This window comes from Hirundo rustica, chromosome 10 (genome assembly GCF_015227805.2).
Source record: "Hirundo rustica isolate bHirRus1 chromosome 10, bHirRus1.pri.v3, whole genome shotgun sequence".
NCBI classification, from domain to species: Eukaryota; Metazoa; Chordata; class Aves; order Passeriformes; family Hirundinidae; genus Hirundo; species Hirundo rustica.
Window position 1 is genome coordinate 7,516,843 of NC_053459.1, and position 26,358 is coordinate 7,543,200.

Consider the following 26,358-nt stretch of genomic DNA (forward strand, 5'->3'; position numbering starts at 1 on the left):
TCTCATTACAAGAATGTCATACAAAAAAGCTATCATCACGATATTCATCAAACTGCATCAGGTATTTGTCTTGTTACATTTAAGCTTATCTCTGGATGGCTAAGATAGAATGAAACAAATATTATCCAAATGATAAACTCCTCAGAGCTTCCTTATCACAGTGTTCTCAAACTCAGTAAAGTACAAAAATTTGTCTGAGGAATGACAAACTCCTGATAATCAACACTGTAGTTTACTAAAGTAACACATTTTGTTTTTCCACGAGGATTGATATCTAGTTAAAAAAGCATTCATCTGAGTGCCAGCTGTAATGATTGTGAATATATTTGAGCAATCATTGTGGAAAAGACCATTTCCCCTTGTCCTATTACTTCCTGCCTTTGTCAAAAGTCCCTCTCCAGCTCTCCTGTAGGACTCCTTAGGTGCTGGAAACTTAGACGCTTTTCAAATGCCATTTAAAAAGTCAGTGTAAACAAAGCTCTTTCTTCCTTCCACAATAACACTGATGTCAAGGAAGGAACTGTCAGGAAAAGGCCACTGCAGTGTGATGACCAAAGCTCTGCATGACATGTTTATTAAAGAAGTGATATTTTATTAATGTTTCTCAAGTTCAGCTTGTTATTTTCTATGCTATTTATTTCATTTTGTGTCCTATGATTTTGATTGCCTTTCAGAATAGCTCTTGTACCTCAAGAATCAACACGTCCTGAGTCTTGGTTTAAGAGGACAATTTCTTGTAGTATGTTTTCATGTAATAGCTGCAATTTGGGTAGTGTTTATTTCTACACTGTTTCAGTAGTTCAAGGATAGCAGAAATTCCTGCCAGTGGTTTCTTTCTTGGATGATCTGTCAGTTTAGTTTTTGTCCCTTAGGCAGAGCCATAGTTTGGCAGAAAAGCCAAGCACCAGAAATGCTTTAAAATGGGAAAGGGTGTTCAAGAAGAGGGACAGTTATTTGAGCAGTTGTAAAGGAATTGAAGTTCACTGCTTTGACCTAATGGCTTGCAAAAATTGTAAGGATTGCAAATTAAAAGTAGCCTCTATTTTCAAAAGGGTTCCTGCTTGATGCTTTCCTGCTGATGTATTGCATTTAGATCTCCAAGTTGTTTTTATTGTTCTCCATTAGGACAGTATTCTGTTTTCAAGAAATAGCTTTAATGTTTGAAGAAACAAAACTATGAAAAATATGTCACAGAGAAAGGTGTCTAGGCAGTGGGTCACACGACATATCTACATTGCAGCTTTCCCTAGAAAAAAAGTGCGTAAAAGTGCATTTAATTATCTTCACAGTGAGATTGAGTGAACTCAGCCCAGGCAGCTGAATCCAAACTCACCTCACCTGAGGCATATGACAAGTAGCACCAAAAGATTGTTGAAGCCCAGATCATTACTCCTTGCTCTATAAAGAAATGCAAAACTTCTGCAGAGATAATGGGTAAGGCATCTTATTCCCAATTTTGACAAAATATTTAGTCATGTAATAAATTATGTGCAAAATGTTGTCTTTCTCAGGAAGTGGAAAATGTTGAGTAGATTTAATTTTGCTGCAACTATTTAATGCATTAATTGCTCTACATAAATTTCCTACCTTTAAATGTCAGAATTACTTAAGGAGGCATTGGCAAGACCAATGTAATTTAGGGTGATTGCCTTTTTGAACTGTGAAAAAATAATTAACCCCAGGAAGAAGTAATTTTTTGTTGCTTATGTGTACAAATCCTGGTTAGCTCTGTGTTATAACTTTTTATAATTCATTCTTGTACTGCTGTGTTTCTAGAAATATATTGATTTGTAGGATTTTTTTTTTTTTTTTTTTTTTTTTTTTTTTTTACTGTGTTGGATGGAAGTGTAATGAAAGAACAATTTTAGACATGATTCAAAGCCTCCTAAAATCAATATGGATCTTTCTATTGACTTTAGTGGGCTTTGAATCATCTTAAAAAATGAGGTAATATGAAAAGTTTTGTTTCAGACTGTATTCATAGACAGATTTTCAGCATGTTCTCTGGTAATTCATTATTTTCAAAATTGCTAAGGTTACTCTTCTGCTGGAAGCGACCAGTTGCAAAGCTCCTTTGTTCATTTCAAAGTTGAGATTACCCTCCCCAAAGTGTTTGAAAACTGGGCCAATGTGAAAACACTGCTTGAAAGCATTTCTCATTTTGAATCCAAAGGGCTGAGAGTAGGATTTATAGATATAACCGTAAAGGAAAATGGGAGTTGGCTTCTTGGCTGAAATAGTAGGATGAAGAGCAAAATGATTTCTTCCCATTCCTAAAAGAAAACAGTTTTGTTTTATTAGACTACTGGTCTGTTTTATCTTTGATGCCACAGAAAAAGCATCAGAAAAAAACCAAAACTGTGTAATGAACAAGCATTGAATAATATTCTTTCCAACCTAAGGCATATAGTTGCAGGCATTCACCTTCTGTGTGAAGGCTGATGTGGTATAAATGATTCTTCTAGGTAGTCTAATCACAGGCATCTTTTAATCCTGCCTGCTTTCCTGTGTGTAATAGCTTGTGACATTGAGGAATACGATCAGTTTACATACAGCTCGGATGCATGGCTATGAAGGAATGGAGGAGGTTAACAGAAAACTCTCTTTGCTGCAATAAGATTTTTCTTGTGTGAAGTTGAATAATCATGACCTAATTAGCTGAAAAGGATGTGACTGCTTTTTTTTTTTTTTTTTTTTTTTTTAAAAAAAAAAAAAAAAAAAAAAAGCTGTGTATTAATAGGTGCTTGTCAGAACCCTGACTTAAAAAGACTGAATGAGATCATGGGAGCCTCTGTGTGCCTTTGATCAGGCTGCAGTTGGCCTCTGGAAATGGGAGTGCAGCGAATGAAAAATCAGAGCACCTCTGGAATCCTTCCCCATCTCAAGGACAAATTCTGTTTCTTCTAAGCCTCCTTTACTCTTACTTCTCATCTTTGATAACAACTAATTTTGGCAGAACCCATATATTGTTGAAAATGTGTTCCTGGCGTGAAATTAACAGTAGAGTTTAACTTAACAAATATCTCCCAGTCTGAATCACTAAATATAGGAGAGTATTTCCAGTGTTGGTGGCAGACCCAGTCTGCTGCACCAAGTTAATGGATACTGCATGGATTGAGGCCTAAAGATGTGAAAACTTTATGCCTAATGTTTCATTAAGTTGATTTATTGTATTTTTTAAGCATAGGTAATGATTTAATGCCTATTTTTTCAAGACTTCATTTCCTCCCAGGGAAGTACTGAGAATTTAGTTATTTCTCTGAAGTGTCTTTAAACAATATGAAGCAGTGATTTGGAATAAACTAACATTAATGACTCTAAAGTTATTTTTTTTATTTCACCTGATTACTGGAATTTATCATTAATTTAATGTTTCCCTTGTCATCACTAAAGAATCATAGAGTGTGGATACAAAAAAATAAAGAAAAAAAATCATTGGGCAGTCAGTGACATAAAGGGGTTTGTTGAATAAAAATTTGGCATTTAAATAATAGAGCATATAATGTTTTCCCTCCACTGCAGTTTTCTTGTAAACAAGCAACCTCTTGTGTGACTTCCCATTTGTTAGTGCAATATCTGGACTCCTTTCATCACTAAGTACTCCCAGACTTTGAGTTTGGGTTCAGTTTAATGTAACAGTGATCACCATGTTCTCATATCAGTCAAGCTCAAAAAAAAAAAATCACGAACAAATCTTTGTTCTGCACAATTCATTTTAATTCCTGCACAGGGATGACATCGCTCTTGATCCTTGTACTTCTACTTCTTATGAGAATAATCACAGATTCCTGATGAGTCATTCTTACAGATAATTTAGATTTGTGAAAATTGTTAACAGTCTTTCAGTTTCTGAGGGCCATTGGCGTTGTGGTGCTGTTTGCTCCTACTTTACATTGTGTCTGTGTGATGGAAAGTTGCGATAAAATTAACTCCCAAATTAGTTTCCAGTAAGGAAGAAATCAGATTTCTGTCAATTGCTACTATGTAAGATGTGAAGGGCATTCTGTATCTGGCATGGCTGGATTATGGAGAAGATCTACATGATAATATGATGAGGTAAAAAACCAAATTCTTCACTGTGTAAATGCAATCCTATCAAAATTATAAAAATTAATTTTGTGACTTAGAAGAACAGGAAGCAATTGTGTAGAATTTGCTCTATTGGATGCTCATGAATGGTTGAAACTCTTCTACCAGAAGTTGCTTTTGGCAGAGACTTTCTTTTATGGTTAAAGTTGTTGGAATAGAAACTGAAATCAAGGGGCTGGAAAGAAAACTAAAATGCTCTTAGCTCCCACTCCTGGGATCAGGTTTTCTTTTCTTTACAGCTTTGTCACGTCTCACTTGAGGTAGTAAGATAGGATAGGATAGTGAAGGATATTTAGTCTGGATTTAGCCTGATCTAGAGGCTGAGGCATGTGCAACCATCAAGACTTTTTTCCAGCTCCCAGAAGAGTGTTTCACCTGCTGTGTTTTCTTGCCCTGGTGCTGGTGTGGCTGTGTATGGGCACTGACTACACAGAGTAAAACTGGAACAGTTGAAAGGGACTCAGGCAGGGGTGTGTGTTGAGTGGGACTGGGATTGCTGCCTTCTAATTTCCACAGGGTCTCCCAGGCTCTTTGTGGTTGCTCAATGTGAATGCAACTGCCCAAACACCTTCCATGAGACCTCTTGTTACTATTTTCCTTTAACAGAAACAAATAGTTCCCTTCTCTTGGAAAAAAATAGTGATTTTTTTTTTAAAAAAATTCCTTTCTTTGGCATCACCTGCAGAAGTAAAGCAAATTTTCCTTCTCATTTGAGATCTATTTCTCATTTTCTCCCCTTTTCTCACAAGTCAATAAGGAATGTGCTCTGTTTCCCATCCTCAGAAACATTAACCTGCAGGTTCAGATCATTCCTGTCATTCCCTGAAAGGAAGGTCCTCAGTTGTGTTTCCAGTGGGGCAAATATTTAAAGTGTCAAGTTACAACTTTTCTGTATGTGCAAGGCAATTCTAAAACACTTCCATTAAGATCTATAGTTTTCACTGTGACCAGTATCAAGGCTGGAAATACTCTGTTTTAAACTGACTGCAAAACTAAAGTCATCGTTTTTGAATGGGAAGTCTTTTTCCCGTATAGAATACCTCGCAGATTACAATGTTTTATTGGATGGACTGAAGCTGTGTTTTCTGGGAAGTTTTGTGTCAGAAGAACCATGAATAGTGACACTGAACTCTTTGTTACTTCTCTTGTACAACTTCAGTTTTGTCAGATTCACTTAAGCATTTAGTGAATCCCCAGTCAGCAAGCTGTATATGAGTTTAAAAGCAAAGCCTCACAGCACTACTCCGGGTGGTTTGCCCTTCATGCTAGAGATCTTCACATTTAAATAACCCAGATGAAAAGAATTCATACCAGCAGCCATCTAGTATTTATGTAAATAAAAGCTCGAGTTCATAAAGCAGGCTTTGGGTGTTTAAGTGGTTTATTTTTCACTAATCTACTTATGAATAAGGAAGACAGTTTTTGCCTTTTGTTTGCTGGTTACAGCTCTGCCCTCTCTCACCCTGTGTGCTGCTGCTGTTATGTGACAGTAGCAACTGCTGGTATGATTAAAACTTGAGTATTAATTCAATTTTTAATCTTCTTTCTTTTCATGGTCGGTTACATAAAGCTAGCAGCTCACTGGAAAATTATTTTGTGTAATGTTACAACATCATAGTGCCCAGAATGTAAGATTCATATATTCTCAGGAAAAAGCTGGACCTGTTTAAGTCCATGAGATTCCTATTAATTTGAAGGAGACCAGAAAGTCCCACTCATTTTTCTTTGAGGCTCTCCTAAGAGCTTGTGTGTTATTTTGCAAGTGACACTACCTGCCATTTCTCCATCTGTAAAAAGGAAGAAAATGCTGTTTGCATTCTTTAACTACTAAGAGAAATTTATGTACAAAAAATTGGACAGGTCAACTTGATTGCACTTGTTCCTTTTGAAATATGCTTCTTATCTTTTTCCATTTGAAGGATGAAGTGTGTGTGCTTGAGTTCCTTATGTAGTCTGCCTGTAAGGGTTGCATCCACTCCTCTACTCCAAGAGAGTACTGTGTATCTATGGTCACTTACATGAACATTTTTGTCCAGTGTTCTGTGACATTCTTAATTCTCCTTAGGTAAAGTGTTATGAATTCCTGTTGCTTGAAACAACCTGACTATGGTGACACAGCAGTTTTTAAATCAAGAAGCAGGGTAGTTTTTACCTGCCCCTACTCTGGTAATTAAATTCAAATCTCTTCATATCTGGTCTGATCTGCAGGAGTTTCCATGTCAAATGTCTAAGCAAACAGTAGGAGCCAGTATTGGCATGACAGGGTCTACTAGTGTTGCCAGGAAAGGAAAGGAAAAGTTCAATCCTTGCTTCAAAAGCAGAAATGCTGGGTGATGGGCAGAAGTAATTTCTTAACTACCATTCATTCACTGATTATTGCCACAATGGAAGAACATGGAATTAAACATTCATTTCACAATTTGTTCCTAACTATGCATATAAATGTTGATCCCTGATTATTTTAGCTCCTATTTCCATTTTCTGTGTTGTTGCAGCAAATTTGCATAAATGGTGCTGTTTGTCTGCTATTAACAATGGTTATTCTGAGTGTTTGGGAATGTAAAGGCACATAAATATTTGGAGAGCAGAAGGAAATACGAAATAGTTGATGACTCAAAGCTATCACCATGGTTTTCTGGTTGAAGGCTGTGCCATACATGCCACATTATCAGTGTCTGATACTTCAGATAGTATTCAGGTTGCTGACTGATACACTAAGTGATAATGATGGTTTGCAGAGAAATTTCTGACCCCATCATAATGATTGTCTGATGGACACTTCTTTGATAAATTGCCTGATATTAATCTGTAGTGTGAGTTTTGTCAAAGCTGACAGCAGGAATGACTGATACTGACATTGCTGAATGAGTTATAGGGTAACTTTAGTTCTTTCTTCCATCTATCCAAGATTCCCAACCTTCATATTCACGTGTGTTTTTCAAAAATTATTGGAAACTTCTTTGTGAGTCTTATTTGACTTCTGTGCTTTGTGATACAGTCAACAAAAAATTTTGCTTGCAGTTCACCTCTTTGCTAAGACTGTCCTGATAAAACACAGTGAACAGATTTGTATGTTGTGGTCCCCAACAAATAATTGTTAGCTTGTGGAATCTGAAAAGAAAAATTATTCTTGAGTGCCATCTGTGAGCCCTCTTTAACTGATTCCTCTTTTTTTTATTCAACTGGTTTTGAAAATTCATTCTCCATCTTGGTACTTGGTGTTCTAAGCACACACTGGTTTTCACTTATTAAATTATTCTTATTTACTGAAGCTACTTTTGCCTATAGTCTCATGTTTGCCTCCTTCCTGAGCAGATGCTCAGTAGAAAGAGTGAAATAGTCCTTTAGACTGCAGATTTTTTCTAGGATGGCTGTCTTTCACAAGAAAAGCAGGGAAAAGAAAGTAAACTTGGGTTCTATCATTAGAAAAGCATGTCTCACCTGAGTCCTGTCATGTGAAAACAGAAGGCATCTCATTGTGCTTCCTGCTTGTTCACTGGTGCAGGGCTGGATGCTTACTGTGAACAAATTAGTTTAATTAATTACAAGCATCAGAGTCTGACCAGAGCAAATGCCAGAGGCTGAGCGAATGCCAGAGGCTGGAATTCATCTTGGTTGGAGAGGAAATGGCCACTAATCCAGTGTTTTCCTGCTGACTGGAGCCAGCCACGAGTCACTTTGTCTTCCAGAAACCGTGTGAAAAGCATCTGACAGCTGCATCTCCATCACCCTTTGGGACTGCTGAGCTCTTCATATTTCCTGGGTATCTCATACAGTCAGTGGATGCTGGCAGAGAAGATGAGAGCTGATCTCTTCTGCTTGGTTGGGTTTTTGTGGCTGAGGTGTTCAGTGGTCTTCTGCGGAATTTGTGACTGATTGCTCCATGCTCACAACATAAAGACCTCTGATGGGTTTGATTTCGTTCCCTTTCATCTATTGTTTATCTTTGGTTTCCAGTTAATTCAATCTGAAAACACCTGAGACAATTCTAAGTAATACACTGCAATGGAAAATTGAGATACCTACACATTTTCACAAGTGTTAGATCCAAAACCCAGAACTTTAGGATAAACTTCATTGTCTATCACTTATAAATTCCAGTATTATGGGTTCTTTCTTTATTTTTTGAGCATATCTGTCATGTTTATTTGATAATTAAGTAAAAACCCTGCAATTTTACAAAGAAAGCAGAGGCAAAGTAGTCATTAGGCAAAAAATTCCAGTGTTTGAGGAGCACTTCACATTAGTGCTTTTTAAGTTAGAGGGAAACCATTTTGTAGTGGTTTGTTTGTTATGCTCTTCTCTGTTAGTTGAGTTATAATCATAGTACAAGTACATCGTACACGTTAAAAGTAATGACAGATTTAAGACAGTTGCTTGCTACACCTGTAATTTTGAAAGAAGATAACATTTATCACGACGTGGATTTTGTAAATTTAAAGAACTGGGTTTGTGAAGAAAATGGATGATTATCGTTGAAGGAGGCCTGGGAGTCATTGTTATACTTACTCAAATTTTTTTTTTTTTTGCAGTTGTTGATATGGAAGAACACAAAAATATTTGTTTGGTTTCTTATACAGATTTTTTTTTTTTCCTGTGCCTTGGTGCTTTTGCAGATCTAGCTTACCAGAATTGTCAAGTGCCATTAGCTGTGGGAGAACAGTCAGAGATAGTGATGAAGGCAATCTTGCCCCTGATATACTGCAGCTGTGTTAATTACCAAAGAGTGGGAACAGCCTTGCCCTCACAGCTATGGGTGATAAAAGAGTGAGTTAGTCAGTCAGAATCTGCTTATCGTCCTGTGAGGGGGAAGGGACAGGAGGTCGGGGAAGGGACAGAAAAGGTAAGACGTGGTACAAGGGTCAGACGGGGTGAGGTGGCTGTGCCAGGGACTGGAACCAGTGAGCTGGAACTGCAGAAGGAAGGGAGAAAGAGGCAGAGCTGTGGGGAGCAACTCATGGAACTGCAACATACAAAAGGTATGGAAGACTTTTTGATAACGTGGGACTGATACTTGAGGCCCCCTGAAGTTTTTAAAAGAGCACTCTTGCATACCGTGGCCATCTCGACAATTAGCTTCTGGTAAAATTGTTGGCCCCTTCAGTCCCAATGAAGATTGTAGTAGAGTGTAGATAGAGACAATAGCAGTGTTTGTGCTCTTCTCCATATCAGTGATGGAGATAAAACTTCAGGAGATGCCCAGTTGAAATAAGCATTGTGTAGAGCAGTTCATGAGAAGGAAGGAAGGGGTTCTTCATCACAGTCAGCTGGTGTAGCCACCGCCCTGTTGAAAGGGAAGCCTGTAGAACCTGTTCCCGTTCTGCTGGGAAATGCATTCAAGAAATGTTGATTATTGCTAAAGGACACAGACAAACTAATAACTAGAAACACAGTTCCTGAGAGAACCACACAAATGCAGATTTTAATTTTATAAACACAAATACTTACAGAAAACTTTGACATGCGCTTTTTGTGTTATGTTTCCATGAGGTGAGCCACATAACTGCTAAATTGCATTGGCTGCTGAAAGTACTTTCAGCAAAAGCAGCTCAAGGGTATATTTACTATTTCACTGTTGATATAACCATTAGAAAAAAAAAAAAGTGTTTTTTCTGTATTTTCATATCGCGTTAGCTTCAGTGCTGCATATTTTACTAATAAAGACCCAGCACAGTCAAGAAAACTGTATTTTTGCCTGTAACAATTGTACACTGATGTATTTATGTGTGATCTCTCCTGGGCAATGAATCTGAGAAAGCATAGACAGGAAGCTCAGCACCTTTTCATACTTTCTGAAGGATTCCATGAGGATACACAAAGCCTTGCATCAGTCAGTTTTGCTGCTTTTCTGTGCATTTAAATTCCCACCACTATTGCTCCTTCCCTGTGGATTCACAGCTGGTATAAATTAGTGGTGCACTATTGTTTTCAAAGGTTATCCCAAGCAGCTTCTGCTTGATGTTCCCTTTGTTTAGATGTTTTTAGTTCTGCTGGCCAAGATATGAAGAAATTTAAGTGCTGTGCAGTTATTGTATGCCATTTATTATCATATAATCTGACAAGCTGAATGTTTGACACACATACTTAAAGTGAACACAGGAAAATTATGGAGGGAAAGGAAAACATGTTCTGTTAATCATTAAAATACATTGATACTCTCAAGTATTATAAAATCTCATTCTTACATTTAAAACTGGGATTTTAAAAGACCTCATTGAAGTTGAATAGTTTTGATATGGAATGGTTTCAGTCCTCCTAGCTATAGACCAAGATTCTGTCATTCAACTTATGTTCAGTATTCAAATATCATAGCAACATAAGTGAAGATTTTAAGAAAACCTTGCTGTTCATGCTTTTTCTTTTACAGTTGTTTCCTCTTTCGTAGAGATTTTGTTTGGGTTTCATTTTTCTATCCTCAGCAGGGCGAGGATGCTGCTTTCTCTGCAGGCAAAGAAAAAAAACCTCTTACATTTGATAAGTCTGACCATTCCCATGTACAAATGGGATGTGTAATTAAGGGGATGAAAGAAAGAGATGCTTTAAATTAGCATAGGTGAGCACAATGTCGAGTAAATGAATGAGAAACAAATCTTTAGAAACAAAAACCTCCACAAACTAGAAATGTTTCTAGTTGGTATTCTGTTCTCCAAGATCTCACTTGTGACAGGGTTGGGACCAAATTTTCTTCGTGCCTGTTCTATATGTTTTCACATCTCCCTCCATGAGTGGCAACCAGAGGAACTTGTTGATTGTCCTGATTTTTTTTTCTGCTAGTATAGAGGAAATTGCTTGCAGGACTGATTGGCTCATTGCAGCACTGAACATATTTTTTGCTGTTTTCTGAGCCAGAAACTGGGCACTAGAGTTCAATACAGGAAATAATTTAACTGCTGGAGAAACTAGTTGTAAACTTCCTAGTAACACAGAAAAATGACACACAACTTCAGACAAGGGGTTTTCAGTGTCTGTTTTATGACCACCATGGTCTGTAAGCTGCTCCTAAGGCATTTGCTGATGGTAACTGAAACAAGCAAACCTATTGCTGTTTGAAGTGAATGTTGGTCACAGCTCAAGGAAGTTGTAAGGCTTCTGTGCAGGTGTAGGGCCCTGTGTCAGCTGTGTCTGCTCTTACTTGTCTCAGAATAGCAGATGTATGGAGGTCTAGTAAAACATCAAATTTTGGCTTCTTGTTATGAGTGACACTATGTACCAGAAAAATAATTGTAGTCAGCAGTTTTTATTACTGAAAGTCATCTTCTGTTCCACTTTTCTTTACTCAGAAAATGAGTTTTAGGGATTTAGTGGCTAAAATTTCAGAAAACATAGTGGCTTACAGCTGCAGGACAAATGCTGACAGCAAAGATGAAGACATGTAAATCAGGGACTTAAAATCAGATAACTCAGTGTTACTTTTCTACTATTTTTTTTTCCCACAAATATTTGGCACCAGAGGTTTTACCTGCATTCAAATTTTATGACACAGAAATATTCCACAGGGCAGCAGTTTTTGAGCCTGTTGGTAGTATGAAGTTAATCCTGGGGTGTCAAATATTTGGCACTTAAATAGCAGAGAAATTCATCTCTTAGCAACTTCTTTTCTGTCTTTACCGTCAGTCTCATGTCAAAGTGCTGGGAGCTTAAAGGTTTTGGTGTTGAAGTTTATTCTGCACCCTTTTCTCAACAAAGGATCGGGTAAAATAAGGAAAGGGAGAATATCCTGTTGTGTATGAAAACAGTGCTGAATTACTTAATGTGTGAGTCATAATAAGCTGGTGGCTTTAAGGGGATCTTACTTCTGGGATCAAGTTGGGAATCCTGTTGAGTATGGAATATGTCTCAGGAATGCCCCTTTTGGTCTCACTTCCATAGCAATTGGGTGAAAGATTGTAGCTTTGCAGCGTAAGTGTATTTTCTTTTTTCTTCTCTTTCTGATTTAATTCTAGAGGAATGCAGCCATCCTGACTAGAGAGTAATTTTAGACTAGGTACAGTGAACACATTTCAGCTACTCTAGGTTCACAATAGCATGAGAAGAGTCTGTTTTGTGCTGTCTACCTATGAGCGTGGAATACCCTTTTCAATGGACAGAAAAATAGTCAAACGGGAAAGTGAGAATACCAGAGGTGTGATGTAGGTATGACCTTTCAGGACTGTTGGGAATGGTGTTTTATAATTGTAGGTGGGCTGATGAGACACATACATTGAAAAAGCAGGATATTTGTCACTGTTGGTGTGAAATCCTTGTTGGCTGTGTTGAAAAAAAAAAAGGAAACTGTGAGAGGAGAGTGAAAGAAATAAAAACGCCTTTCCAGGAACTGGTGATTCTTCTGTCTGTCTCTCGCACTGTTCTTGTGGCAGATTGCCCTCAGCCTTTGTGTGCCCACCCTTGCCTTGGGCTCAAAAAGCTGCAGTGACAAGCCCCATCTGTAGAGAATGCTCATTATCTTCTCTGGACTTAATAGGAAATAACTGGGAGAAAGACAAAGTCATAGAATCAGTTTGCTTGGAAGGGACTTTAAAGTTCATAGAGTTCCAATCCCCTGCCATGAGCAGAGACATCTCCCATGTGCTGTTTTCCAACAGTGACCAGCTTGCTCAGAGCCTCGTCCAGCCTGGCCTTGGGTCCTGTGCTGGGACCCCAGAGCTGGATGTGAACCTTCTCCCCACACTTGCTACTTTACTCGTGACCTATCAGAAAAAAATTGATAATAATGATTTCTTTTGTTGCCTTCTCTTCTTTCCAGTTTAAGATTAAATGATTTTTTCCCCCAGTGATTAAAATTCCACAATTTTTTGCAGTTGTATGAGGTGTCAGGTAATTCATGTCAAGAAGCTATTGTACAGGTGATGAGGGTTTGACAGGGCAGGCGTCCCAATAGAGTATTCTCATGTCTTTTCTGTATTATGCAGTGTGTCTTTGAGAAGAAGGAAGAAAGAAAAACGACCCCTTTGAAACACTAAAAGTTTTTGAAAGTTGATGTTTCACAAAAAGAGTCTGATCTACTTCCAGGATTTTCTTGAGGTTTTCTGAGGTGTGAGTTTCATAGCATTTTCATTAGAGAATGAAGCTATTTCTTGTAAGTTTTCTAGCTGATTCTTTAATTTCTGAGTTGAATTTTTGGCACAGCAGTACATACATGACACCAAAGAAAAAAAAATTTCCCTAAATATATTGTGCTTTGTACATTATACTCTGTATCATGTTTACAGGGAAGTTCTCTTAGCTATAAATCAGTATCTGTAACCTCTGGGAAGATTCTTCAGAAAGGCCATTGCCCTGGAGGGATATAATCCTGCACTCCAGAGTACTTTACAGGGGAGTGATAAAACAGTGAATTTTATTTACAGAAAATTGCTGAACACTGTTACAGTTTATCAGTTGTTCACAAGAAGAAGAAAAATCAGAATGAGAAGATAAAAGCTAAGATAGATCTTACACAAGCAGAATAAATCAAGACAACTTGAGCTGTCACACTGATGCAATCAGGAGAAGATCATGAACATGGTTTGAAAAGTATCAGATGTTTCTTTAAAAAGCAGGGCTACCTTGTTTTATTTTGGGACAGAGAATGATGGAAAAGTGGCTTTTTCAGAAAGGGATTTTTGCACCCAGTTCCTATTTTTCTCCAAGGACTCTAAAAGTGATAATTCCACAGGACTACTTGGAACAGAAGCTACACTTATTTTTCTGATTCTGTCTCTGGAAATGCTTTTCCTTTTCCATCGCCCACAGAGGCAGATGACTGACTCTTGTGTTGTTAAACTACAGATGGGATCTGTGAATGCATCCACAATGAATCTGATTGTCAGGTCTTGATTCCAGGTCAAAATTCACAGAAAAGCTTCAATTATAATGATGTTAATGCTAAAACCAGAAAACATAAGGGAAGAATAAGTCCATCCTTAGGTCTTTAAAGAAGTAAATTAAAAATGGTAACCAGTTTAGAAAGTCCCTCAAATGTTTGCAGACAGAACTGGGAAAACATGTTAAGTTTATGCTTTACCTTTATAATCCATTGTGGGAGACTTGAAGACAGTGTGGGCTTGATGCACCTTGGTCTGGAAAAGTGGGAATGATTTTTGGTTCTTATGGTATAGCAATATTTTTAATAGGCTGGAATGTGTGGTCAAGAGAAATTACTGTAGGGCAGACACCAGGAGCTGATAATCAGTTACCTGATCAGATGAAACCTGCACCTCAGGACAGGCACACTGTGTCGAGCAGAGACTTTCTGAAATACCTGTTAGGTATCTTTGACATAATAGAAAGCAAAGAAAGGCAAAGTATTACCATTTTAAAAAGTTTGGATAACTTCTGAGATCTTAGGTAATTGGTGCCATTAAAGTCGTTACTGCCATGAAGTAGATGATCTGCTTATTTCAGTCTTGAAAGTGATGGATAGACATAGGTTAACAAAACAGCTGTAGCAAATGCGTAGAGATATTCCCCTCTGTGAGAGCTTCTTGAGTTCAGTTGTAATTCTGAAATTCCTATTTCCATGCTGGAAATCCATACTTTGTCCATATGCATTCATGATCTGATGTGTGAAACTATTAGAACTTCTGTTTGCATGCATATTAAGAATAATGACTAATTGCAAGTAAAGCAGCTTCATGTCAAAATTTCAAATAAAAGAGCTGTCAGCTTTAAAGGACATACTCTTGCAGTGAATTTAGATGCAGAACTGTGGATACAGAGGATAAAACTATCTAGAAATCTACCATGTCTCTTCTTGTTACAAGCATGCATTAGTGATAATCCCACACAAGTCAGTGGTATGACTCTGGAGCTGTAGTGACAAAGCATCAAAACAATCCTATGAATTGAAGCAAAAGCAACCAAGTTACCATGGCTGGTATAATTGAGATCATAATCCATCTCCTACTCCTTTAAAACCATTGGGATATATAATAGTGATGGATTAAATTGTTGTCTTACAGCAATTTTACAATGCTTTAATTCTGAAATGAGAGAAACCATAGCTTTCTTCTTCAGCAAGAAAATTAAACCCAGAGATACTGGTCACGGTGATCCTTGTGCTGTAAGCTCAGGGTGTGACTTTTGCTTTATTCTGGATTTGTAGAGCCATTGTACCACTTGTACAGATAATACAGCAAGCATTAGGGCTAGCTCTGCTAATTTAAATAACTCCATTTATTGGAAGGGAGAAGGTGCTTGTCACCAAATGTTTTCATGCTTGCCTGGACAGCATGGTTTCATGGACAGCATAGAGGCTTGAGTAAGTGTTATATGGACAGCTCAAGAACTCTCAAGTTTAAGCATTACTTAAAAATTTTGATTACTAGGTCTGAAACTCAGTTATTCTCCTATGCTTTGTGTACAAAATCCATATCAGCAAAACAGTGCTTTGGTTCTGATTTTCTGGGATGTTTGTACTCTTCACATCTGTTTGAATGTCTGCAGAAGATCACAGGCAAATTATGGGTCATATTTTAATCCTAATTGAAAACTAAAAAGTCCTTGAGCTGTTAACAAAGTTTGTGTGTGCTCAGTATAGAAATTTTGCTGACAGAAATAAAGGCACTAACAGCGACTCTGGATGGTGGAAAAATTGTTACTCTAGGGGGAAAAGCAGAGAAGAAATGGCTCAGTCAAAGCGATCACCATAACTGAATTCATGAGAGCAGTACAAGCAGTAGAACAGTGCTCCAGTTAAATGGGGTTGAAGATTCTGAGTTTAGGATTACTAATGCCCAGCTTTGATATCAGTCTGATGTCCTTTTGAATCTTGAAAGCATCATCATGTCAAGATCCCTTCAGCAGCATTTCCTGCCTGTAGTGTACTGCGTGGTCTCCTTTGGCTTTTAGCTCGTATATTAGCATAATGAAGGGTTTGACAGAAAAAGGCTCATGTTGCCTCTTTTGGGTACCCTGCTGCTGGAAGTCTTTGTAGATGGGACAGTTTGCACATGTAGCTCATGTTTCCGTGATTTGCTGCTCCAGCTATCTGACAGTGGAAGATTGCAGCTCTCAAGGTCATTCCAGAGTATCTAGTTTCGTTTCAGATTTTTATTTTATTTAGTGGGCTTGGATGTTTGTGAAAGCAATTTTTATGTGCTGAGGATTTTTCTGAGTTTCATTACCTGACAGGGTCTCAGTTACATTTCTTCAAACACTTGTGATATTGTGCTCTAAATCCTTCCCTTAGCCCTGGTGTCAATAGGGACACAGAGCCCTCTGTATCTTTTGCTATTTTATTTTATGGGGACATGAATTTCTGTGCCAAAACCAAGTAGGAGAACATGTCTGCAGTGCACTGTGGGACAGGCACAGCACCAAATGGGGTGCAACATACTCTCCTGGCTCTGCACAGGACCACAGTTGGGACTTTTGGAACTGCTACAGGGAATGACATTCAAGTGCTGGAAAAGCTTTACCTGGATGCAGTGTTGTTGACACAGTTCAGTTCCATTAATCCTTCAGAGATTTTATTGCCTCATCTGTCCCTTTACATACACACGACTTCAGAGTGCTGCAAACTAGAACTGTGCAGGTAGAAGCTCCTGGGTTCCATTTTGAACACAGCACAATTTGCTGTAAAATCCAGGCTTTGCTGCTGTTATGGAAAAGAGTGTGATATGTGCAGCCTTCCTGTAGTACACGGGAAACATTTCTGAATCCACTGGGAGTAAGATGAAAGGATATGATGGATGTGGTGTCTTTTTCTTTCAAGTTCTGCTAGGAGCACTTACGAGGGAGGTGGTAAGTCAAAGTTCCTTTTTTCTTTCTGCTGAGTGGAAGGAAAGTATTCAGATCTTCTCTATTTAGTTAAAAATTAGAGTTGAACTTGGATGAACACCAACCTATTGAGCAAAATACTGGACTGCTGTATTTTCTGTCAGTGATGTAAGTCTAATTTTTTTTTTTTTTTAACTCAGAACTTTTAATCCAATGCAAATCCCAGGTGAATATGTGGATAATTCTTGAACTGAACAAAATGGCATTTTCCAGCAGTCATGAAGAGAGAAAAATGATCCTGATCTGTTCTGCATTTTTTCTGCTTTCGCTTTTCAGGGAAAAATCATTTACCAAAGCAATTGTAATTTGTGTGCATTGTTATGCATTTTTCTTTGTTACTTCATAAAGCAAACTTTGTTCATGTGCTGTTCTTTAAAGGTGTGGGGGTGTGAGTCAACTAAAAGGTTGAAACAGGGATTGCAAAGAGCACAAAATTAGGCTTGATTTGCTGGACTGGAGAAACTATAGTACGCATATAAACAACCTGTGGTTTCTAGGAGGTGAATCTCTTTCACAAAGGAAGTCTTCATGAAAATTGGAATTACTTCCTGTAATAATTGAATAATTAGAACTCATCCAACAGTTCAGTCCTTACTCCTGCTCACAATGGCACGCTCAGCCATGTTTGTGCAAGAATCACAGTGTGGAGGCAGAATGGAAACTCCCACTTCTACCTCATCCTTACAAGTACTAGGAAAATATCTGCAGGAATGGACAAATTACCTAAACTTTTCTTCTTTCAATTTTCTGTCATTTATGTTCCTCTTATCTCCTGTCCAAAGCCAGATTTAAGTATTGAATTCACTGTGTGGTAGGCAAAGCTACAGTGTTCCTTATGTTTTGCCTCCCTGGATATGAAATCTGTTCAGGGAATTCTTCTTTACTGGATAGTAACAATAGAAATTCTGCTCATATTCATGACAGAGTGAATGAGCAGAGGCTTATAATGGACTTGTATCATGCTGTGCAAGGAGAGAGACTGATGGTCGTATTTTCTGCTGGTTCAGAACAGTCTAAAACCCTCCAGGCTGATTTGGAACTGATCTCAATTCTTGGCACAAGCACAAAGTGCTTTTTGTTTTGGATGCAAATTTTGGGTGAGCTGTAAAGATAGCATTTCCCTCTGTCCTTTAAATCTGTCAAGATAGAGGCCCTGAGATGCCCTGCTGCATAGAACTGCACCAGCCCCATCAGGGAGGGTGATCTTCTGGAGGTGCAGGGACTGGAGCTGGTGGCAACATTAGGGATGCCTGTTAAAAAAAAAAGGACCTGATTAATACAGGTGGTGAGGCTGCCTGGAGCAGGAAATTAGGGGGATTGATTTTTCAGGATGAAATGCAGTCTTATTGTGGATAAAAAGAAACTAGGCATCTTTTTCTTGTCAGTTCTCTAATTATTCTAATTGGAAAGGGAAGAGGCCATTGTGAAGGATAACATAAACACCTGAGAGTGCACTTAAACACAAGTAGCACTGAAAAAATGCCAACTTGTTCTCAAGTGTGCACTTGTTCTGTGACTAGAAGTTAGCCTTGAAATTTGCATAGCAAAAGGTTCAGCCTAAGTGGCAGCACCAGAGTGGAATACATTTAATTAAAGACAACAGCAAAGGTAAATGATACTCTTTTATTATTTTTTTTTTCTTCATTTTTTGCTTTGCTTTGCTTGATTAGGAGCTACTTGTTTCAGGAACAGGTGAACAGAGCAAATCTGTTTAGCTCACAGGGGCATAAAGGGAGGGAGGGATCAGAGCTTCTGGATGTTCCAAACAAGAGCAGAATTTCCCCAAGCTGCTATCTGCATTGTAACTCGTATCTTGGAGATCAGCAAAGCCTCATGATAACTCTTCAAGGGTGAAAAATTGTTTGCTAGAATAGCTCATGTGCACTCTAAAAATAGGGCTGTGTAAGAAGTCTCAAGGAAATTCTTCTGTAATTATAAAGGATTCCAGTTTGAATTAAATGAGGCCAGTGAAAGCTTGCTTGAATATTAAGCCTGGGTTTACTGGAACGTGTAGGGAATTGTTTTGCTGCCATTTCTGACCTTCCTTTCCCCACCTGAAAAGTATGGCCTCCTTTCAATTTCTATTGTTCTGAATATCATATCATGCCACATGTGGAACAGTTCAAAACTTGACACTTATAGGAGACTGGGAGGGAGAAGGTGTATAACAGAATATGTATATTAATACCCACTAATAAAAATGCCTTAAAATTCCCATTGATTCTCACTGTTAGGCCAGAATTTAAAGAATACTGATATTAAATAGAGTGATATTGTCTTTCAGTATTAGGCCTTCAGCATCTAATAGTTTTACGTAACCATTACCAGGGTGTGGAACCTCTCACATTTCAGTCTTACAGAACTTGTCTGGGAAAGTTACCATATTCAGTTTTAAGGATATTTGATCAAATCTTTTCTCCACAGTAATCACAGCGGTACAGGCTTCTAAGCCTCACACCGTTTCCCCAAATGTACAGCACAACTCAAGCCTCACAGAAAGTCAGTGTCTGTTACCTGCAATCAGCACAGTCAGTAACCTGCAGTTAAAATATCTTTAAAGGACAGAAGTCAGCATAAATGTTTCTTAGGTCTTTAGAGGAAAAAAAAATATGCTGGTGAAGATGTCTTGTGAAATATAGCATTAGTTTTGTTCTTCAAGGGGTAGAATTTGATGGGGTTCATGAGAACCTTGGGCACAGACTTCAGAAAGTTTTACAGAACAGTTGCAGAGCCTGTTTGAGTTAAACAAGGACAGTTTGGGGTGCTGCTGTCAGCCAGGAGCCTGTTAAATACTCAAGGAAATTCAGGACTGTTAAGTCTTTTCTCGTTAGTATTAAAATGGAGAAATGAAGACTAGAACTGCACCAATAGAAGAAAGGCTTTATTAAGGTTTCTGTCAGTTCCTGCTGAGTGGCTGCACGTCACACTGCAAATCTACAATACATCTGATCTCTGCCAGGCTCTGTGTCCCTTACACGTGGCCTGAGAGTGTCTTCTGGGGGATGCACGAGAGGTTTACTGCCAGTGCACTTGGCTCTGTCGAAAGTGCTTCAACATGTGTTTGTTTTTGTCTTGTGTTTTACAAATAGACAAAGCAAGGCCAGCATGCCATGTGTCAAATTCACCATAACTCTGCTTGCAGAGCTTGTTGGTAGAGAGTAAATTAATTGCATTTTATTTTTCTTCTACAGAAAAGTATTGAAGACAAAATCTTCCTTAAGAAATGGGTAAATTTGAGAGGTGGGAGATATGAGTAATTTACAAATCTGTAGGAAGGCTGCTGCTGAGTGACTTCACTGCTTAGGGTTTGAGAGCTGACTGTTGGCTACAGGTGAACTTCTGGTCATGCACTCTTTAAGGATATATGAACTTCATTAATATTTGCACTTGTTCCAGTCTCTGTGAATTTATGAGAGGAATTGCAAAGTTCTTTTATTCTGAACTCTTGTGATCCTTACTCTTGTGATCCTGCAGTGCTTTCTGGAATAGCTCTGGAGGGGCTAACACATCATTTGGAGATGTAAGCTAATGTTTTGTTTTCAAATCCATGAAGAAAAATAGGTAGAAAGCAAGCTCTGCTTGGGAGGGAATACCCTGACGTGATTTATAAATACACATGGATTAATCTATCAATTTCTGATTTATGAAATGTATTATGTTGACCAACTATATTACTTCACTGATTCAAAAGTCTTGAAATTAGTATGAAAACCAGCAATCCATCATAACATTGAATTATGTGCCAGTGATGCATAGCAGTATCTCTTAGAATGCTTGATTTGTGGTCACCCTTTTTGTTAGTAAAATTCATGTTACCTAAAATACCCTTAGAAAATTATGTTAATATACATGATGGACAGAATCCATCGCTAACTTTCTATGCTTCTCATTAAGGCAAAAAAGGTTTACCAAGCTTTTGAATTTGTCAGTTGGATGTAACTGTCTGCTTAAGGAATTTCCATTTAGAAAAGTATAGATCTTTGATCACTCATATTTTTAAAATCAATGACTGTTGCTAACAGTGAATCTTCCAAGTGATTATTATTGCTGGAAGCTGGGAGAACAAAGGACTGAAAGTTCAAGCAGAGGTTGAAGTTTTCGGATATCAGCGGTGATGTGAGTCCCCTACTAATATGCAGAACTATCAGAAAAGGAATTTTGGCATTAATTGTTTTGCCATTGTCTTCAAACAGAAACAGATTTTGTGAGTTTGATGCAGTTAATGGCTTTGGAAAAAGGCCTTTCTTTTTCCAAAAACCAGGAATTTCACCACAGAATAACTATTGTTGATATTGAACGTGTCTCCATTGGAGATCTCAGGTACCATTACATATTGGTCATATTTGAAGGGCTTTGAAGGGGAGAGATGTCGCTGGTAAAATCCAGTCTATGTTATCTGCAAAGTCATTTTGCTAAAGCATCTGACTGTTCTCTGCAAGGGCTTTAAACGCACAGTGACAGCTCCACCCTTGCTGTTTTCAGAGCAGCTCATACTTGCATCAGAAAAATGCACCGATAACACCTGAAGAAAGGCTGTGGATGTACAGACCAGGGGGATGAGATTTGAGCCTGGGATGAGAGCAGGACAGACACAAATAGAAGGAAGGTGTCGTGTTGCTGACTGGATTGGTGTTGGTGCAGAGTTATTTGATGCAGGTCTGAGGAAACTCCAGTACACCAGTCCTTCCAGAATATGTAAGGCTTTTCTCTGTGTTTTAATATTTCTTGGGGTTTTTAGTGCTGCACATTTTTAACAAGTGAAGTCAACTCCTTTCCTGGTCCCAGTTCTAAACTACTCTGTTCTGCTCTGAGTGTTTACACTCTGCCCATCACTCTGGTGATGGGATGTCCACAACTTTTACTTTTCTAATGTGGATGTAGACACTGTGGAAATTAAATCTGCCCTGCACAAAATCTCACTGAGGTACCACTGGGTCCTGGTTAATTGGATGTTGTATTTGCAAATGAAGTCAGCACTGTGAACCAACAATCTTTATTCTCATTTCATTACATTACTATTGTTTTATTACATGGAGACCTATGCCTATGCAACTGAGATCACAGCTCTAGTCTGTTAGATATGTAGGGTGAGAGTGTCTGTGCCCAAAGAAAATACTGCCTAAAGGAGGAATAGAAGAGAGAACATGTAGAAACTCCTCAAGAAGAGGAGATTTTATATTGTCTTACTGTATGCCTCAGTTACTTTTTGATAATGAAGACCCCATAGAATGAAATCTGATATGGTGTCACTGTCAGAAGGTTGAAAATCTCTTTCAGTACATTTGGTATATGAAATATATCTGTATGGATGATGCAATTTGGAAAAATATAGCATATTGGATAGTCAATTATTTTATTGATTATAATTATGTTACACATAAACACTGTTTCAGTGCAAGTCCAGGTACATCCAGATAAGTCAAGAAGTAACTTGATACTGGTCCTCTCAATTTTCTAATGACCTTGCACAAACACATGGGATGGTTAAAGAATACTGAGGACATCTCTGTGAGGGCCTTATCACAAGGGAATGTACAGAAATCAATTTGCCTGACCAAAGACCTGAAAAGTAAGGAAGATATTTAGGTCAATCAACAGAAGCAGCACTGGGGATTGTGTCTTTAAAGCCTTGCTTCTTTCTCAACAAAACCTAAGGTTTAGGTTTCTTTCTAATAGTAAAGTAATGGGACTTAAAACACTTGGTTCCTCATTATCTAGGAATGGAGGGGATAAAGCAGATTAAATCAGCAAGAAAGCAGAATTACTTGATTAAGTTCTATATTTTAATAACTTGTGGTCTTGAGGCTCATTGAAAAGGCCACTGAAATCAAAGAAACTCCACTGAATTTGGAGAAGGATCCTTGAACTTTATATTATTGCTACATATTCTTCTACCTGTGTACTTAACATTGCCATTTAGTCCTGCCTCTGAAGTGGTTGCTTCACATTGATGTACTATTCATTATCTACAAACTGAAGTCTGGCAGCTGAATTTGTACAGCTCTTTTGAGGCTCAGGCCCTAAATCAGTATTCTTTCAGCACAGGCTGCTGGCTGCTCAGAGCAGCAATGGATGGCAGGCTCACTCTGCAGCTGCAGGCAGTTTGCTGAAACTACATCCACAGCACTGTTTTCTGAGATGGGATTTTTTTCTCTTTCTCCTTTTGTAGATGGCCCAGTTCTTCCTTCTGAAAGGCTGAGACTGATTACAATGAGGTTCAGACTGAGCTGTCTTGAAACAGCTCCTGTTATTTCAGCAGCATCAGGAATAAATTAAAATGAGCAATGTCATTTTCCCCTTCCGTAGCTGTATAGTCCTTCCAGTGAGTGAAAAAACCTGCATCTCCTTGTAGCAATGGTGAATTCAGTTTGTTTCTGTGTACATGAATACATAATGGCAAGGGAGGGGGATATATGTTTTATCCAGTTGGTACTGCTCCATTTGTACCCTGCTCACATCTAGAACTCCAGAACAGCTGATATGGCACAGGGTGTGGTTCTGCAGCTGTTAACTGTGACCAAAAGTAACCTGGTCCTTGTGCTGACAATCAGAAATAATACCAAATGCATTGTTCTGGCACAGAGTTTCTGTGAGTGCTTGGGATAATCATGAAATACCTCTTGAGTGTGCTGCATTTTGGGAGGTCCTCAGTGTGATGTGGACATCCTGTGACAGATTAAACTGAAGAAATTTAGACCTGGTACTTGCAGATTTTTCTCCTTTCTGAATCAATTAAGCACAAGGTAAGGGGTGCAATCCTTTGGGCAATACCGCAGGAGTCCAGCTGCTCTTGCACACTGTGTTTCAGTGTACAGCGCTGGATTGTCAAAGCAGCATCAAATTTACCCCCTCACTGATGTTGCTGACCTCATTTGCATAGCTTGGGTGTCAGTTTGATTCAACTGCCATACTTTGGGGTTTTCTTTTTCTAGGTATTTTGTTCATTTTACCTTCATGTGTGCTGTCCCAGAATTATATTCTCAACTATGGCTTGAATAACTAAAAGACCTTACTAATACTTAAAGTTGCACTAAGGTACACTTCATGATATGTATCAATGTTACATTGGAAGCTTTAATAAGCCAGTATTTTATCTATGCTTGCTTTTATATGTATAAAATCCTGGTATATGCATCCAGTCCTGATATTCTGTTTGCACTGCACCACCTAATGCAAATATGGGAGTACTTGCAAAGGAAGTCAGGGTGGCTGAGCCAGGTTTGTTTTTTTTTTTTTTTTTTTTAAATTCTCTAAATAATATATATGTTCTGAGGAAGTTTGTCCTTCAAGAAAAAAAAAAAAAGGACCTTCTATTTTTGCTCCTAACTTTTCTTCAGTGATGTGTTGTATTTTGAAATTCAAAGAGAAATTCAAAGCTCTTAAGCAAATAGTAAAACAACTTGGCTAAGTAAATCCTCCTGTCAGGATCCATCTTGCTCTAATCTGTTCTTGAGTGTCCCCAAAGTTTGAATTTATTTGCTTTGGAGATAATTTCAGTTCCCTGTTATGTTTGAGAACTAAGAACAGCCTTTAGGGAAAATGGAGGGACAGTATGACATTTATTAGCCCAGCTGTTTAATGCACTCACCTGTTTCCAAGGTCTGAAAGGCTGGGTTTTTATTCTTTCCTAGCTCTGAAAAATGAGGATTGTATAACAGATTGTGAAAGCTAAAATGGTAGGATGAGTCTTTTAATTTCTTTCCTTGTTATTTTTTTTTAAAGCACACTTTAAAGAAATCCATAAAGCCTAATGTGTAGTACTTGAAACTTATCTATTGTGTGGTTACTACATTGATCACAGCCTTTCACCTCCCAGCTGGGCATTGAGCTGGTAAAGAAAGAGTTTAAATATGATCTTCCTGACATTAACAAGGCAACTGAATTATGTTTCAAAGGGATGGCAGGAAATGCAATTTTTGAACATCTTTGTGGTCAGGAGGAGGTGAAATTTTAGGGCTTTGTTCTCTTCTTTCTGCAGCTTAGTATAATTTCTGTGTAATTCCACTGCAGTTAGGGGATGTAGGATTGCAGTGGGAGAGGAAGCCAGCGCTTTGCTTGTGCTTTTGCAGCAGGAAGGAACAGAACAAGACTGATTCATGAAGGAGTAGATTCCATGTCATGGGCAAGAAGTCATGGTCTTCCTGCTATCTTCAAAGAGGATGGTTTGGTTTTTCCCCAGGAGGACCTGGGTGAGGCAGTCTCATGAGCGCAAGGTTCAAGAAGCAGAGAGAGGATTTACCTGTTGGGCTTTAAAAATCAGCAACCCTGCAATCTCAGGCTGCATTGATGCGTTGTGGCGGGAAGAATGCAACGCTCCAGTGTTAACTGGATTGTGCCATCATATGGTGATCACTTTTGAGAGATGAATAATCATCCCTTGGGAACAGGAAATTTCCTGAAAGTGAATGTCATTAGTCATGTGGGAATGGGATGAGGTTGTAAGGTCACACTGAAATTTGAAGTGAACAGGTGATATTGTCCTCTGGGATTTCAGGCTCTACCTGTTAAAATGGCTTTTCTGTTAAAAAGTACTTTTAAGAATATTGACTTCACTGTTAATTTACATTTTTTAGGCAAAGTTCCCCCTTAACAAACATAGAGAGATGAAACAGAAAGGAATCTTTTTCCTAAAGCTGTCAGTCAACAAACAACCAGTTTTCTTAGTGGTTCATAGCTGAGCTTGAATGCAAATATAAGGAGAATAGTCTAGATTGTGTATGTAAGTGATCTTATAAAAATATTCATTTGTAAATGACCATTTATTGTGGCTACTATAAATGGCACTTCTCAAAGACTGAGTCCCTTATTTTGTGTGCCCACAAAAAAAATGATGGATGTTTACATGTGCAATTTAAACAACACCTCTTGCCTGTGGGCAATGCTGCATTTTGTGTTTTTACCAATTATCTGTCACACCAACTCCCTCTTTGCTGATTTTTTTAAAAGCACAATGATGTCCCTCAAACTGAAGCAGCAGGTGTCATAGCAAGAAAAAAGCTGCTGTACATCTCCCAGACGAAAAGGTGTTTTCAAGTTAACTTCTATGAAGGATGGTAGGAAACTAGGTGTGGGGAAATTGCACATAGGTATGCAAGAGACCAATTCAGAAGGAGATGTATATGTGATGCTGTGTACTCTAAGATGAGATCTTCTTCATGTCTACAGCAATTTCACTGACTTGCTGAGGTTCTGGTGAAGCACAATAATAGACTTTCATTGCTGGAGAGAGGGCTGCTTGTCATAATGTGGTAAATGGTTCAGCTTCTCTTTTTACCAGACAGGGGGGACTCCTCTCATTTGTGTAATGGCTTTTTAAAGTTGGTGTAAGGCATGTCTGCATTCCATTTACTCTCTTTTGATTCCACCAGAGTAAGTAAAGGCCTTAGTGAAAATGAAAATCAAAGCCTCATAAGCCTTGAGTATCCCTTTTATTAAAGTCATTTCAAGTCATTGTGGTTTCAAATACATTTTGTTGTATACAGAACATCTTGTGCTAAATAACTGGGATAT

The 26,358-nt window shown here is 38.3% G+C and overlaps 2 long non-coding RNA genes across 3 annotated transcripts in view; both read left to right on the top strand.

The window, feature by feature from the left end:
• The window catches only part of LOC120757162 (uncharacterized), a 117,302-nt gene extending 113,939 nt beyond the window's left edge, over window positions 1-3,363 (top strand). The window contains exons 2-3 of one of the 2 annotated variants that reach the window (XR_009208181.1): window positions 1,290-1,434; window positions 2,741-3,362. This is a non-coding gene — a long non-coding RNA (uncharacterized LOC120757162). Of the gene's footprint in view, window positions 1-1,289; window positions 1,435-2,740 lie in introns of both variants that reach the window. The other variant, XR_005702401.2, reaches the window with a different exon arrangement.
• A 5,543-nt stretch (window positions 3,364-8,906) lies between these two features.
• The window catches only part of LOC120757163 (uncharacterized), an 86,147-nt gene continuing 68,695 nt past the window's right edge, over window positions 8,907-26,358 (top strand). The window contains exon 1 of the long non-coding RNA XR_005702402.1: window positions 8,907-9,068. This is a non-coding gene — a long non-coding RNA (uncharacterized LOC120757163). The remainder of the gene's footprint in view (window positions 9,069-26,358) is intronic.